At 34.5% G+C, this 16489-nt stretch overlaps 1 long non-coding RNA gene across 1 annotated transcript in view; it reads right to left on the reverse strand.

The window, feature by feature from the left end:
- The window catches only part of LOC139362594 (uncharacterized), a 114847-nt gene that overhangs the window by 34492 nt on the left and 63866 nt on the right, over nt 1–16489 (reverse strand). The window lies entirely within an intron of this gene.

Genomic DNA, 16489 nt, shown 5'->3' on the forward strand with positions numbered 1-16489 from the left:
GATCTCTGTTGCATATTCATCTTTCTTTTCGTTTTTCTACTTTATAACCCTTTGTAAACCATTCTCAGTTCTTAGGCTATACAAAACCAGGCTGCAGACTGAATGTACTTTACATTCTACAGTTTGCCAACCCCTATAAAAATTAACAGTCATTTTAATCTACATTTCTAGTTACCTCAATTTAGTTAGAAAAAAAAGGCCAGTTGCTTCCTTATCATAAATGCATATACATATGTTTTGTGTGTACACATAATATATTTATGATAAGGAAGCAACTGGCCTTTCTTTTACATATACGTAAATACAAACATACCGACATATATGTAAATACATATACATATTTACATATATGCATATGTAAATATATACATATGTATATGTGAATATAGACTTGTATATGTGAATATATGCATATATATGCACATATGTATGTATATAAATATATACATGTATGTATATTTACATATATGTGTAGATGTATATATTGTGTGTTTATGTATGTATGTATATTTATTTATTTATATTTATGTATATAATTTATTATATTTATGTATGTATATATTATGTACACATAAATATATATGTATATATTTATGTACACATGTATATGTGTATATATATACATATGTGTACATATGTATGTATTTACATATATGTAAAAGAAATGTTTTTATATATGTAAAAAGTATGTATATGCACACATGCACGTGTGTATATATATGCATTATGTGTATATATAGTATATATAGCCTCCTTATAACAATGCAATATAAACATTATATATGTATTATATATTTATTAAAATAAATGTGTATATTTATGTGTGTATATATATATAAAGTGTATAGCCTCCATATTACATGTAGATATTTATTTATTTATTTATAATAAGGAGGCTACTGGCCTTTCTTTGTTGAGCTAAATTGAGGTAACTAAAAATGTGGATTAAAATTAAAGTTAATTTTTATAGGGGTTGACAAACTATAGTCCGTAAAGTACATTCAGTCTGTAATGTGATTTTGTATAGCCTAAGAACTGAGCCTGGGTTTTACATTTACAAAGGGTTATAAAGTATAAAAACAAAAAGAAATATAAATGTGCAACAGAGAATGTATGTCCTGTAAATCTTAAAATATTTATTCCTTGGTTGTTTGCAAAAAGAACTTGCCAACTCGTCTCATAGGAAATAATAAAAATAATATATTATTATTTTCACATAAAAATTAGAAAAAAGTCTAAAGATTTAATGGGCCACAATTTTGATTTTATAGTAGGCATAATATTGAGATTTATTTTAATATTTTATTTTATGTCCACGATACATATGCAGGACGTGCTGATTAGAGTAAGATTTTTGCCAGTGAAGAATGAAAATAAGTTATTCAGAACTTTTGGTGCTCTATATAATAGTATACATAGGCTGAATGCAGTGGCTCACACCTGTAATCCAGCACTTTGGGAGGCCGAGGCAGGTGGATCACCTGAGGTCAGGGGTTTGAGAGCAGCCTGGCCAACATGGTGAAATCCCATCTCTACTAAAAATACAAAAATTAGCCAGGTGTGGTGGTGGTACGCCTGTAATCCCAGCTACTCGGGAGGCTGAGGTTAGAGAATGGCTAGAACCCAGGAGGCAGAGATTGCAGTGAGTGGAAATTGTGCCATTGCACTCCAGCCTGGGTGACAAGAGAGAAACTCCATCTCAAAAACAAACAAAACAAAACTATGTGTAGTAGTAGGTCACACACACACACACACACACAGAGATAGAGAGAGAGAGAGACAGACAGACAGATAGTATCAGTGGGATCTTGTGTTATATAAAGAAAGCTTAGAAAGGAATTAGGCGTCAGGGCTTTTTCTCTTGGAATGCTGACTGACCCCAAACCATAGCAAGGTCACAGTAGTCTCCTAGAGCAGAGAGAAGAAACGTACAGCCCATTGCCCAAATCTGGCTTGCTACCGGTCTTGGTTTCTTTGTGAGTTTAGGCTTGGATAACAAACTACCAAAGAGTGAGTGACTTAAAGAACAAGTATTTCTCACAGCTCTGGAGGCTGGGGAGTCCAAGATCAAGGTGCTGGCAGATTCCGTGTTTTGTGAAACCCACTTCCTGGTGCATAGATGATTGCCCTACTCTGTCCTTACATAGCAGAAGGATAAGGAAGGTCTCCGTAGTATCTTCTTGTAGAACAAACTCATGAGCGCTCCACCCACAGGATCTAATTGCCTCCCAAAGTTTCCACCTTCTAATCCCACTACATTGTGAGTTACTTATGATAGCAACATATAATTTTTGAGGAAACATGTTAAGTTTAGAACTTTCTGTTTTTATAAATTTTTATTGAAGAATAGCTGCATTCAATTTGTTTATACATTTTCTGTGGCTGTTTTCACGTTACAATGGCAGGATTGAAAAGTTGTATTTCAGACCCTATGGCCCACAGAACTGAAAATATTTACCATCTGGCTCTTTATGGGAAAAAAAGCGCTAAACCTTGTGTTAGACAATGAAAGTCACATGGAAGAGAACCAAGGCACACCTGCTAACTGGCAGCACCACCTGCTAAATGTGTGAATAAAACCACCTTGAACCTTTCATCCCAGCCAAACTCCTAGCTGAATTTAGCCACATACCTACTGGTGTATTAATTACGGTTCTTTTAGAGGGACAGAACATGTACATATATATATATATATATATGTATATATATACACACATATGTATAATTTGTATATAATATAAACATATATATATGGAGTTTGTAAGTACTAACTTCCTAACTTACACGATCACAAGGTCCCACAATAGGCTAGGCTGTCTGCGAGCTGAGAAGCAAGGAGAGCCAGTCTGAGTTTCCAAAACTGAAGAACTTAGAGTCCAGTGTTCAAGGGCAGGAAGCATCCAGCACAGGAGAAAGCTGTAGGCTGGGGGGTTAGGCCTGTCTCTCCTTTTCACATTTCTCTGCCTGCTTTATATTCTCTGGCAGCTGATTAGATTGTGTCCACCAGATTAACGCTGGATCTGCCTTCTACAACCCAGTGACTCAGATGTTAATTTATTTTGGCAATACCCTCAAAGACACACCCAGGATCAATACTTTGTGTCCTTCAATCCAATCAAGTTGACACTCATTATTAACCTTCACACCTGGGACCAGGTAAAACCACCAGAGAATCACTCAGCCCACTCACAGAATCATGAGAAGTAATAAGCTACTGTTGCTCTAAGTCACTAAGCTATTGAGTTGATTTCCACACAATGGATGACTAAAATTGGTACCGAAGTTTGGATGCTGCTGTAGGAATAAAATGTGTGGCACTGGCTTTGGGATTATGTGGCAGGTGGAGATTGAAAGGTCACCGACAAGACTGTCGGTAGAGGCTGGCAGAGGACTGAGAAAATTGTTATTCAGGGTTAGAGCAAAAGCAGCACCTGCGTGGTATTGGCAGAAATTAGGAAAAAAAGTTTCCTTCAGTAATTTGAAAACACTGAATATGTATTAAATTGCTTGTGAATCTGACTGCGAACTGTCCTGGCAGAATGAACGAAGTGTCAACTGGCACCCTCTCAGTTGCAAATAGGACCTTTTGGTTTGAAAAATAAAATGGTTTCTTCTCCCCAGTCTTTCAGTGAGGGGGGGGGGAGCGGAAAGATGTCCAAAGAAAGAATCGTGTCTTCCTGTAATGATTTAGTTAAGGTTGAGACTCTAAGACCTGTTTTTAAGACCTTAAAAGAATTTTGGTATTGCCTCATTTACCCACTCAGCTAAGTTAAAGGACTTCTACGAATCTTACAATTTCTATACTGAGTAGCTTTTGTCCCAAGGTCAATGACTATTCAACACCTAGTTCTGAGTGGTGAGTATAGGCATCCTTACTTGTAGCATTCACATGGTGTAAATACTCCCAACTCACTAAGAGGTCACAAAACACCTTAACATTGAACAATTGGCCCTTACCAGCTAGTGGCAGCTGGGTTCTGAATTTTACCGTGAATTAGACCCACAATTCTCAGTGAGTCCCAGAAACCATTAGTTTTTGTGTATATGGTGTGTAAGCTGTCTCATACTCTCAACTTCATTCTTCAGAAATTGCAATGTTCTGTGGAACCAGAGGCATGAACGGAGAATGACCACAAAAGGGATAAGAGAGAAGCCTGTGATCCTTGAGAAATCAGAAGCCTCAGCAGAATAGCTTTATAGAAAAGACAAACTTTTGAGAAAAGGAAAGTTATTTCCATGAGAAAAAGTGGATCTCTGAGAGCAAAAGCAGCAAAGACACGCCTAGAGGAAGTTCTCATGCAATAAAATGCCTGATTCGTTCTTAGTTTTGTCTTTCCAGATTTGGCACGCTGGGGAGAGAAAGAACATGGAAGGCATGGTACAAGAGTGGACACCAACACAAGTGTTACAGACTGAATGTCTATGTCCCCTTTGGGGTCCTATGTTGAAATCTTCATCATTGAGGTGATGGTGCAAGGAGCTGGATCCGCTGGGAGGTAATTAGGTCATAAGGGTGTAGCCCTTGTGAATGGGATGAGTGCCTGTATAAGAAACACGAGTGCTCGTGCACTCTCTCTGTCTTTCTCTGTCTCTGTCTCTCTGTTCTTAGCCATGTGAGAATACAATGAGAAGATATCCGTCTGTAAGTTGGCGAAAAGTCCCTCATCAGACATCGGATCTGTGTGTACCTTGATCAAGAATTTCCCAGCCTCCAAAACTGCAAGAAATAAATGTCTGTTGTTTAAGCCACCCAGTTTGTGGAAAGTTGTTAAAGTAACCCAACCTAATTAAGATGAGGACGATCAAAAAGTTCAAAGGATTTGAGAAATAAAGCACTGGGGCAGTTTGTAACTGCAACTATGGTCAGCTAATTGGCCCTTATATTTATTTTTTTAAGGTGTTATGTCTTCTATTAATTTATTTAAGTAGAAGAAAGAAATCATAGTTTAAAAATTGGTCATTTAGGATTTAAGATTATAAAATAGATAAGATTTTCAATTTGTGGTTTAATAGCTTTGGTTAGAATTTAAAATAAAGAGGCATAGAAAATATAAATTATTCCACTAAAGCAATAAAATCAAACAAAAATGCTTTAGAAAATGCCATTTCATGGCAAGGAGCTATGTTAGGGTATCAAAAGGAAAAGGGAAAGCAATACTTGTTATGGAACTTAAAATTCAGTTGGATAAATGCAGAAATATGTTTCAGGCAAGGAGTGATTGAAAAAAGGTAAACTTTTGTCTCAATTGCTGTCAGATTGGAATCATTAATTGGCCAATAAGGCTGTGATTATATGGACAATGGTTCAATTTTATCTTTTACTGAATGGTTATTGAAAGAGATTTTAGTGATTTTACTGACAACTATTTTCTAAAATAATCAATGAAAAATACTTTTTACTTTTCTTGGATTTTTTAAAAACATACTTTAAACTGATTCTGAACTGCATGTTTTTCCAGATTCAGAACGTATCCCACTGACAGGCATTCATGACCAAGTCATGGCTGATAGGCATAGGACAGTTTAATTAAAACTGTGTTGTCTATCAGACTCAAATAATAGCTATTAGCATGGGCATATATAAATATACATGACCACATATACTATAATAAGTATTTGTACTATGCACAATATGTTCAATCACTCATGAGCAGCAGTCCCCAACCTGTTTGGCGCCAGGGACCGATTTCATAGAAGACAATTTTTCCATGGATAGGGGGTGTGGAGGAGGGGATGGTTTCAGGGTGAAACTGTCCCACCTCAGATCATCAGGCATTACTGGCATTAGATTCTCATAAGGAGTGTGCAACCTAGATCCTTCGCATATGCAGTTCACAGTAGGGTTTGTGCTCCTATGAGAATCTAATGCCAGGGCTGCAGGAGGCGGAGCTCAGGCAGAAATGCTCGATGGCCACTCACTTCCTGCTGTGCGGCTAGGTTACTAACAAGGCAAAAATCAGTCATGGTCCATGGCCCAAGCGTTGCAGACCCTTAATCATGAGAGCATCAAAATTGTTACAAATGGACTTTCTTAGCATGGCTATATTAACATGGAAGGAATCCCATGATTACAATAGCTGGCATTTTTACATGGGTAGTAAATAATGTTAACTATCACAATTAAAGTATTCTAATTGCTATTGTTTTTAAATTTGGAAAGGAATATAGCCTGACCAAACAAATTCATTAAGATTGTCACCACAAATATGTTTCATGTTTGTATTAAAATACGTCGTTAAAACAACTAGGATTTACATGCCTATTGAGCTGATAGATACAATCACTGGCTCATTTTTTCCTATGGCATATCTTTATTGCTGCTATTCTGACACTGATAATAACTTGCATTATTATAATCACAAGCTTTTTTTCCTCATCTCTATCCTGCCAAACTTTCTATTCTTTGCAAGGCAACCAACAAGAAAATGCTGAAGAGGAATCTAGTTTTAATGGCAACTTGAGTCTTGCTTTACAGAATTTTTACTCTACAGAAATCGATAATGTTAGCATAGCTTTTGGGTTCTAATGCAGTTTCAGATCTCTGAATACTATTATTTTGACCTCAGAAATAACTCTTGGAACACTACTGAAAAAAAAAAAAAAAAAAAAAAGCCGGCTTAGAATGATAATGTTTGTGACAAGAAAATAGATACAAGCTTGAAACATGTTACTGAGCTGCCTATCACAAAGGCATACACTTGTAAAGGTGTAATCCAGCCTATGAAACTGCTAAGATTAAACTTTTCAAAATAAGCCTGTTGTTATATTTTATCATCTGTAAGGGATATAAGAATTTGGTGAGCCTGTTAAAACTAATCTTTCTAAAAATAACCTACACGTTCAAGACAGGGATATAGATATTGATTGTATCTCAAAATTTATTAAATGAAAATTTTCTCAGTGTATGCTTGTCTGATATTATTCTAGTGCTGGATACAATTACATAAAGCCTTACCTATGTTTCAGAAATTTTATTGAATAATACGTGAATGTCAGTGTAAAACTTACCACAATAATTGATGTCGTTATTATTAATCTTACTTTTACAGATAAAGAAACTAGAGTCCAAACAATAAGTTATTTGGTAATAACAAAATTTATTAACTGGTACAACTGGAATTTAAAATTGTCTCTTGAAGTATACAGTATTTTGTTGTCTTTTTGATCTATAATATTATCCAATCTATACTTATTTAGTGATGTTTAAGTGGTACGTTCTTAGGCTCTCCCAATACTGAAAAACAAAAAATAATTTTTGTCCTCCTACAACGGATGTTGGATTGGAAGCTAATAACTGGCAAATAGAAAAATAAACAAGATGCTGTATTAGATTAAAAGTTTTCTATAAATGAGAATACAAGGAACATTTTTCACATAGTGGATTTTGAGCTGATTCTTGAATGATAGGATAGAAATTAATAGACAGTTGAGTTACAGAAGACAATGGATATGCAATTGGATTCCCAATAAGAAACAAAATTAAGGGCCTGGCGCGGTGGCTCACACTTGTAATCCCAGCACTTGGGGAGGTCTCGGTGGGCAGGTCATGAGGTCAGGAGATCAAGACCAGCCTGGCCAACATGGTGAAACACTGTCTCTACTGAAATACAAAAAATTAGCCAAGCGTGGTGGTGCATGCCTGTAGTTCCAGCTGCTCAGGAGGCTGAGGCAGGGGAATCACTTGAACCCGGGAGGCAGAGGTTGCAGAGAGTACAGGTCATGCCACTGCACTCCAGCCTGGTGACAGAGCGAGACTCAGTCTCAAAAAAAAAAAAAAAAAAGAAAGAAAGAAAGAAAAGAAAAAGAAACACAATAAAGGATGTGATGAAAGAAATATATTAAGTGATAATAGCTTAAGTTTTGAAAAATTCATGAAAAATACCAACCTATAAAATGAAGAAATCCAATGATCTCCATTAAATATAAAAAAACATGAACTTGTAGATTATTTTCATAGCAAATACATAAAATATACAATCTTAGAGAAATAGTATATTTATATATAATATGTATTCATATATAAATATATAAAACATATATTTATATATTTTATAAATGTACATATTCACATTATATTTATATAAATTACATATAGGTATATTTATCTATACCTATATATAATTTATGTATACATAAATCACTATGATGATGTAAATAATAAGACTACTCTGGAACTTAAATTGTATATTTAATCAAAATATAGAACATAATAGGTTACTTGCAAGGATGAGGATAATGGAGGTGGCTTAGAAATATAATAGAAATACCAATTACTATACAGCTCTGTCAACTCTAGCATGTTTAGGAATGATTTGCTTTCTCACAAAACAATATTGTAATACTACATACAACTATATTTAACATTCTAAATTTTCATTTGCTTATTAACATGACTTCACAGATTTAAAGCAAAGCTACATGGGGAAACAGATGGAACATCAGCAGATCAATGTTCTTTTTTAAAATATGGCCAGGCACGGTGGCTCACACCTGTAATCCTAGCACTTTGGGAGGCCGACTCTGGGCAGTCACCTGAGGTCGGGAGCTCGAGACCAGCCTGACCAACCTGGAGAAACCCTGTCTCTACTAAAAATACAAAATAAGCCAGGTGTGGTGGTGTATCCCTGTAATCCCAGGTACTCCGGAGGCTGAGGCAGGAGAATCGCTTGAACCTGGGAGGCGGAGGTTGCAGTGAGCTGAGGTCACACCATTGCACTCCAGCCTGGGCAACAAGAGCAAGACTCTGTCTCAAAAAGAAAAAAAAAAAAAAAAAAAAAGGTTTTAAGTTATTGAACTAAGGTCCATAGGAAGAATTTAGGAAAATTTGTAAAAGAAAGAAAGTAATAAGATAAAAACAAAAATTAATGAAGTAGTACACTAGAAAAAATAGAATCAAAATTTTTGTTTTTAAAAAGATTACAGTAATACATGCCAAGAAAAAATAATAAAGACAAAGATCCTGACTATCATAACGTTGATTTAATACTAAATGGAAGATCCCAGATAGTGTCGTAATGCAAAAGGAAGAAATAATATAAAATAAGAAACAAAGAAAGCTCAGATTTTTCAAGAGGACATAGAACCTAAAAATGTAGAACATTCAAAAGGATTTATCAGTAAATTTAGGGTCATAAAACTGAGTTTAGAAACCTTTCAGGATACAAGATCACTATAAAGAAATTCTACTATGTTTCTATAAACAACTTGGCAGTGTAAATAGATATATATTTTAATTTCAGGAAAATATATCAAATATTCAACAAAAGAGAAAAATATTCAACAAAATGTGAAAGGCACATGTAACAAAATTGTAAAGCTGAGGAAAATTAGAAAATGTAAATATGGTTAACAAGAAAGACATCATGTATACAGATAGAAAGACCTAGAATGATGCATATTGTCCCCAAATTAATCTGTCAAATCATTCTTAACCAAAACTCTAACAAGTAGATTGTAAAACATATATGTGAAGAAAGGAAGTAAGAATGACCAAAATACATTTAAAGAGGAGAAAACATATATTTGCTCCTCCAAATATCAGAAATTATTATAAATCTGAAGTAATTAACATTGCATAAATTAAGATATGGATAAATGAAATAAATCATTAACTAGACAACAAGACGAACTACTTTTTAAAAATTGGTACTGAGTTATTCACTATTCATATATAGAAAAAATAAAACTTGACAGCTATTTTCTGTCTGCACAAAATTATATTCTAAGTGAATTGTGTGTTCAAATTCACATCTAAGTTGTATATCTAAATTGTATATCATAATCAGTAAAAATATATTTTTGCCCTGTAGTTTTTTAAAACAGTAGGCATGAAAGCACTTATCAAAAATGTAGTGATGAGTGAACTAAACTATCAATACTAAAAACATCATCAAAAAACCAAGAAGATAGTAAAAACAAAAACCATTTTTTGAATATATATTAACAACTTATATAATTAAAATATTATCAATACAATACACAGATATACCACTGTATATGTAAAATAAGTGAAAATCAACAAGAGATCTCATCCACTACATTTAAAAAGAAAATATTTTAAAGTCTAATACAAAAAGGGCCTCGCCCTAGTTACTTATCAGGAAATCAAACTTTAAAAAATGCTATGGACCTACAATTAGGAATAAAATTACAAAGATTTAAAAATTAAATAATTTATGAGAATGTGGATCAATAGATCTTTGATGAAACAGTAAATTAAATTACTATAACTACTTTGTAAATATCTCTAAAAAGCTTAGGAATATCTACTGAAATTGAACAAATCTATATTCATAAAAGTATGCTCATCTGCACCAAAAAATATGTATAAGGAAGTTCTGTGTAACTTAATTATTATGACTAAAATCTGGAAACAACACAAATATCTTTGCATGATACAATGCGAAAGTAAATTAGATCTATATTAGAAATCAATTTAAAAATTAATGTAAAAGCTCAATGGAGCAAGTTCCCATTAAAATAATTTATTTTTTTAAAAAGTAAATTGGGATAAATCACACAATGGAATAATATTTACCAATAAATAATAATGAAGTGCTACAAACTGTTTACAAAGATAAATCTTACCTGTACAATTGAATCAAAAAAGTCAGGCACAAAGAAGCACAAGTTTTAGGCTTTCTTTGAGGTAACATTTACCAGCATGCAAAAGCAAACTGTAAAGCAGTTTTCATGAACACGTGTTCAGTATTGCCTTAATATTTTTTGGTGGGAGTGGGAAATACTGAATTCACTTTCTCTTTATTGACCTATAGCTTCACATGTGTTTATGAACCCTTAAAAATAACAAATGATAATTGAAAATAATCATGTACTGTTTAACTGAGGATAAACACAGTTTTGAATTATTCTTTTTAACTCCATGATTTATAGGTTTATTAACCCATTAATTGTTCTCTAATTAATTGATTATTAATTAATTAATTATCTAATTAATTATTTATCAAACACTTAATAGTATGTTTAAGGTAAATTTTGTTCCAAAAACCTTTAATAGGCAACCAGTCCAATAGGCTAGAGAGAAAAGCCAATGTTTACAAAATAATGCATACTTTGATTAAATAATTGATTCTTTCATACCAAAAATATTTTTTGAATTACTACAAAATGCATCACATGTATGTTGTTGGAAAGCAATGGATTTTATAAAGTGGGAGCAAACAGAGAAAATACTAAAAGCGGTGAGAATATAGGAAGAGGAATCAATTAGAAGTTCAAGGATGCCTGTGGCTTTCATGGGGTCTTAAGCTAATCTGATTGAGAGGGAGGGCTATTTAAGATAAAATGCCAAATTACCTCTATATGTACATAGTTATTTCAAGTAGGGAAAAGAAAAATTAAAAAACCTTTAAATGTTGATGCGTACTACAGATATTATGAAATTTTTCAAAGTGATACACTCTTTATATGAATTAACTTAGCAGTTACTACTCTGTAATATTGTTTTCGTTTCATCTAGCTGTGTTTTCCTTGAATGACTCATCATGTGACATTTCTCTACAGAGAAAAGTGAAAGACATTTTTGTCTTTTAATTATTACAATCAACATTTGTTTTGCTTTGTTTTTGTTTTATTCTGTTTACTTATTTTTTCAAGTTTTTGTTTGTTTATTTGTTTGTTTGAGATGGAGTCTCCTTCTGTCACCAGGCTGGAGTGCAGTGGCATGGTCTCGGCTCACTGCAATCTCCGCCTCCAAGTTCGAGCGATTCCCATGCTTCAGCCTCCCTAGTAGCTGAGATTACAGGTGCACCACGCCTGGCTAATTTTTTGTATTTTAGTAGAGACGAGGTTTCACCATGTTGGCCAGGATGGTCGTGATCTCCTGACCTCGTGATCTGCCCGCCTCGGTCTCCCAAAGTGCTGGGATTATAGGCATGAGCCACCACACCTGGCCTATTTTTTCAAGTTTTGTTTTGGATTCAGAGGGTACATGTGTAGGTTTGTTACATGGGTATATTGTGTGTTGCTGACATCTGGGGAATGGATGATCCTGTCACCCAGGTAATGGGCATGGTGCCCAATAGGTAATTTTCAACCCTCATCTCTCTCTCTCCCCAGTTAGTAGTGCCCAGTTTCTATTGTTTCCATCTTTACGTTCATGTACTCATTGTTTAGCTCCTGTCTATAAGGGAGAACATGTGGTACTTGCTTGTCTGTTCTTGCACTAATTTACTTAAGCAAATACCACGTGTTCTTGCTTATAAGCAGGAGCTAAACACTGAGTAGAGGATGGCCTCCAGTTCCATCCATGTTGCTGCAAAGGACATGATTTCATTCTTTTTTATGGCTGTGTAGTATTCCATGGTGTATAGGTACATCATTTTCATTATCTTTTTATTTTATATATTTTTTTGAGATAGAGTTACACATCCTTGTTGCCCCTGATGGAGTACAATGGTGCTATCTTGGCTCACTGCAACCTCCGCCTCCCAGGTTCAGGTGATTCTCCTGCCTCAGCCTCCCAAGTAGCTGGGAATACAGGCGTGCACCACCACACCCTTAGCTAATTTTTTTTGTATTTTTAGTAGAGATGGTGTTTCACCATGTTGGTTAGGCTGGTCTCAAACTCTTGACCTCAGATGATCCATCCGTCTCAGCCTCCCAAAGTGCTGGGATTACAGGCATGAGCCACCGCACCCAGCCTCACATTTCATTATCTAATCCACCATTGATGAGCACCTAAGTTAATGCCATATCCTTGCTATTGTGAATAGCACTGTGATGAAAATAGAAGTGCAAGTGTCTTTTTGGTAGAACAATTCATTTTCCTTTGGGTAGGTAGCCAGGAATTCCTGGACCCAACGGTAGTTCCATTTTAACATCTTTGAGAAATCTTCAAACGGCTTTCCACGGTGCCTGAACTGATTTGTATTTCTGCCAGCAGTGTATGTGTTCCTTTTACTCCACATCCTTGATAATAATTATGATGTTATTTAACCTTTAAAATAGTCTTATGTTAAAATATTATTATAATATCATTTGTATTTTTATATCATAAAAATGTATGACATGAAAGATTAATTAACCTGCCCCTGACAATCCCTAAGTGGTAGAGTCCAAATTTTAATTCAGGCATTTGCTTCAGTATCTGCACTCTTAAACACTGTGCTCAACTCTCATCACTACAAGATACTGTATTAAAGTTATGAGAACATAAATCATGATCCCACCAGAGCTTATTTTTCACCATCTTATCGGCTGCTAAATCTCATAGGGGCTTCCTCTTTGGAGATTTGTCTTCTGCTGAAAGGAGCCGTCTCTCCAGCAGTGAATTTCCAATCCCACCTGTAGCCCTCAGTCAATGACTGCCTGATGTATGGTTGCAAAAGGCTGGCCCAGGCCCTCAACAGGGATAACCTCCAAGTAAGGTTTATGCTCCATAGTAGCCCGTCTGTTGATACAGCCAAGGCTAGGTTTTACCTGAGACCAGATCCCTGCTCAGCTGTCTCACTCTTCCCGATTTTTCTTCACATTCTCTCTTATAGTCTGAGGAGCACACCTCCAACAAATCGTGTGCACTTGGATCCTTCACTTAGACTCTACTTTTATGGAACCTGATCTAAAACATTTTTCATTCTTATTGCACATCTTTAAAATGCAAAAAACTACCTAGAAAGTTGACATTTGTAAAAATAAATGAAGTCAACTGCAGACATTTTCATATGTATAAATTTCTGTATTTACTGATTTCTATATTTCCTTCTTACAATCAGAAAATAGATTGTGAAGAACAGAAAATAAAGTCTCTTTTCTGATCATGTTGGGTTTTCTTCTATTAACTATTGTTTATTGAATCTTCTTAACCATTTTATATCTACTCTTTTAATCATCAGAACCTAATATTTCAATAATCTTTATAATTAGTTATTAGATATCATTATAATTTAGACAAGAGAGTTGGAAGAGATACATTAATTAACTTATTATCTGTCTGACAGTGGGTAAGTGGTGGATAGGGAAGTCTAAGATTATGTTAGCTGGGCATGGTGGTGTGCACCCTTATTCCCAGCCACTCAGGAGGCAGAGGAGGGAGGATCGCTTGAGCCTAGAAGGAGGAGGTTGCAGTGAGCCAAGATCACACCACTTTACTCCAGCTTGGATGACACAGTGAGACCTTATCTTTAAAAAGAAGAAAGTCAAAGACTATGTTTTAAATGTAATATATTGGCCCTGATAACAAATTGATCACTTTGCTTTGTTCCTCCTTGAAAAGAAAATCTATAAAGAAGGTATCAATTAGATAAGTTCCTTAAAAGATATTAAACCACTCCATCAAATTACAAACTCTCAGGAATAATCAGTTCCTCATAGAACTAGCTAATCAGTTTTATTGATTATTGAACTGAATTGACCAATTTAAATAGTTGATTTGACTTCACATAAAGTATATCTTTGAAGAACAATAATAAATCCCAGGTTTAATGGGAGAAGTGTCAAACTATATTAGGGTCAGATTTGGAAACTGACATATACACAGAGGTATACATACACATGATTTTCAAATTGACATTTTTGCCTTCTCTTATGATTAATTTTTCAATATTAATACTTTAAAATGCATATTTAATGTAAGACTTTTACTTTTTGCTTGCCTACAGGGTTGTTTTATAAAAATAACTGGCTGAATGAAAAACCTTATGTCTGAGACCATTGATGTGGGCAATGGATAAGAAGACCTTGAGAACTTAGTGACAGGTAGTAAGTCTGACTTGGCAAAGAAAAATAAAATGTAAGAACTTCTGAAAACATAAAATGCTTTATTAAATATTGTTGACTAAAGAAAAACAATAGACTTTTAAAGAATTAAAGTTGATTTTATTCAGAAGTCTTACTGAGAACTATAGACTGAGGCCTGCAGCCTGGAACTGTTACCGGAAAGGGGTCTCAATTCACACCCCAAGAGAGGGTTTGTGGATATTACAAAAGGAAGAATTCAAGGTGAATCCATAGAGTAAAGTGACAGCTAGTTTATTAAGAAAGTAGAGGAACAAAATAATGGCTACTCCATAGACAGAGCAGCCCCGAGAGCTGCTGGTTGCCCATTTTTATGGTTATTTCTTGATTATATGCGAAACAAGGAGTGGATTATTCATGCCTTCTTTTTTTCAGACTGTATAGCGTAAATTCCTGATGTTGCCATGGCATTTGTAAACTGTCATGGCACTTGTGGGAGTGTAATAGTGAGGGCCACCGGAGGGCACTCTCATTGCCATCTTGGTTTTGGTGGGTTTAGGCCAGCTTCTTTACTGCAACCTGTTGTATTAGCAGGATCTTTATGACCTGTATCTTGTGTGCACCTCCTATCTTATTCTGTGACTTAGAATGCCTTAATCATTTGCAGCTCAGTAGGTCTCAGTCTCATTTTACCCAGCCCCTATTCAAGATGGAGTTGCTTTGGTTCAACCGCCTCTGACAGAACCAGCCCATTAGAGAGGTTCTTTTGAACTGCTCCTAGGCTGTAGGCCTCAAGAATAATTCTCAGGATGACTTCCAGATAAAACTAGCTTTCTTTCTTTCTTTGTTTTGTTTTGTTTTTGTGGGCCACGTTTTATTTGTTCTTTTTAACCAAACAGGATAACCAAAGATACAGACTATTCAATACAATGAAATAGACAAAACCAATTATAAGAGACTGTGATACCACTTGCTACATTTAACCTTATTTTATTCATGCTTGCCTTGGGATGGGGAATAGACCATTCAGTAAAAACATACAGTAAAATCAAAATGTCTTATCATGTACAACTTTTAAACTACAATAATGATGTACCTTAATTATTTCCACACACACAAGTTTAACATTAATTTTTTTAATAAACACAAGACTTCTTGGAGTAATTTACAATAAAGTAATTCCTAATTTTTCTTTACAGATAAATCAAGCACTTACACAATACAAATTCCTATGTACAGTGATCATTTACTTAAAATAAACACTTAAGTAAATTAAATACACAGACATGCTTAAGATACGCTGACATTATATATTCAGTTAGGTAGGAAACAAACCGTAGTGCCAAATGGAATAAGTGTATTTGCAAATATATTTTAAAAACTAAGTTACTTTTTTTAACTTAAATACAGAAAATATACTGATTTGCTAAAATAAATGTGATATATTAACACTTCACTATAAAGAATGCATATCGGAACATTGATAAACAGCAAATGAGTCTTATTAAGAATAGTTTACTACAGTAAATGTTGGCTAAATAAATGTGCATATTGTGAAGCACTGTGAGTGGTATATGTTTTGCCACATACTTTTATTATCTTGAGCTAGATAACACATGTGTACCCAATTTGGCAGTCATTTTCCATTGCTACTAGTGTCATATGTTTTAAGAAATGTGTACAGTGTGAAAAACTTAAAAATATTCATGAATAAAAAATGTTTTAGAAAAAAATAGATATTTTCAAGCAATTATGTAGAGTCTCACTGTGTACATTTCTTTTTTTTTTTTTTTTC

The sequence above is a fragment of the Macaca nemestrina genome, chromosome 4 (assembly GCF_043159975.1).
Source record: "Macaca nemestrina isolate mMacNem1 chromosome 4, mMacNem.hap1, whole genome shotgun sequence".
NCBI classification, from domain to species: domain Eukaryota; kingdom Metazoa; phylum Chordata; class Mammalia; order Primates; family Cercopithecidae; genus Macaca; species Macaca nemestrina.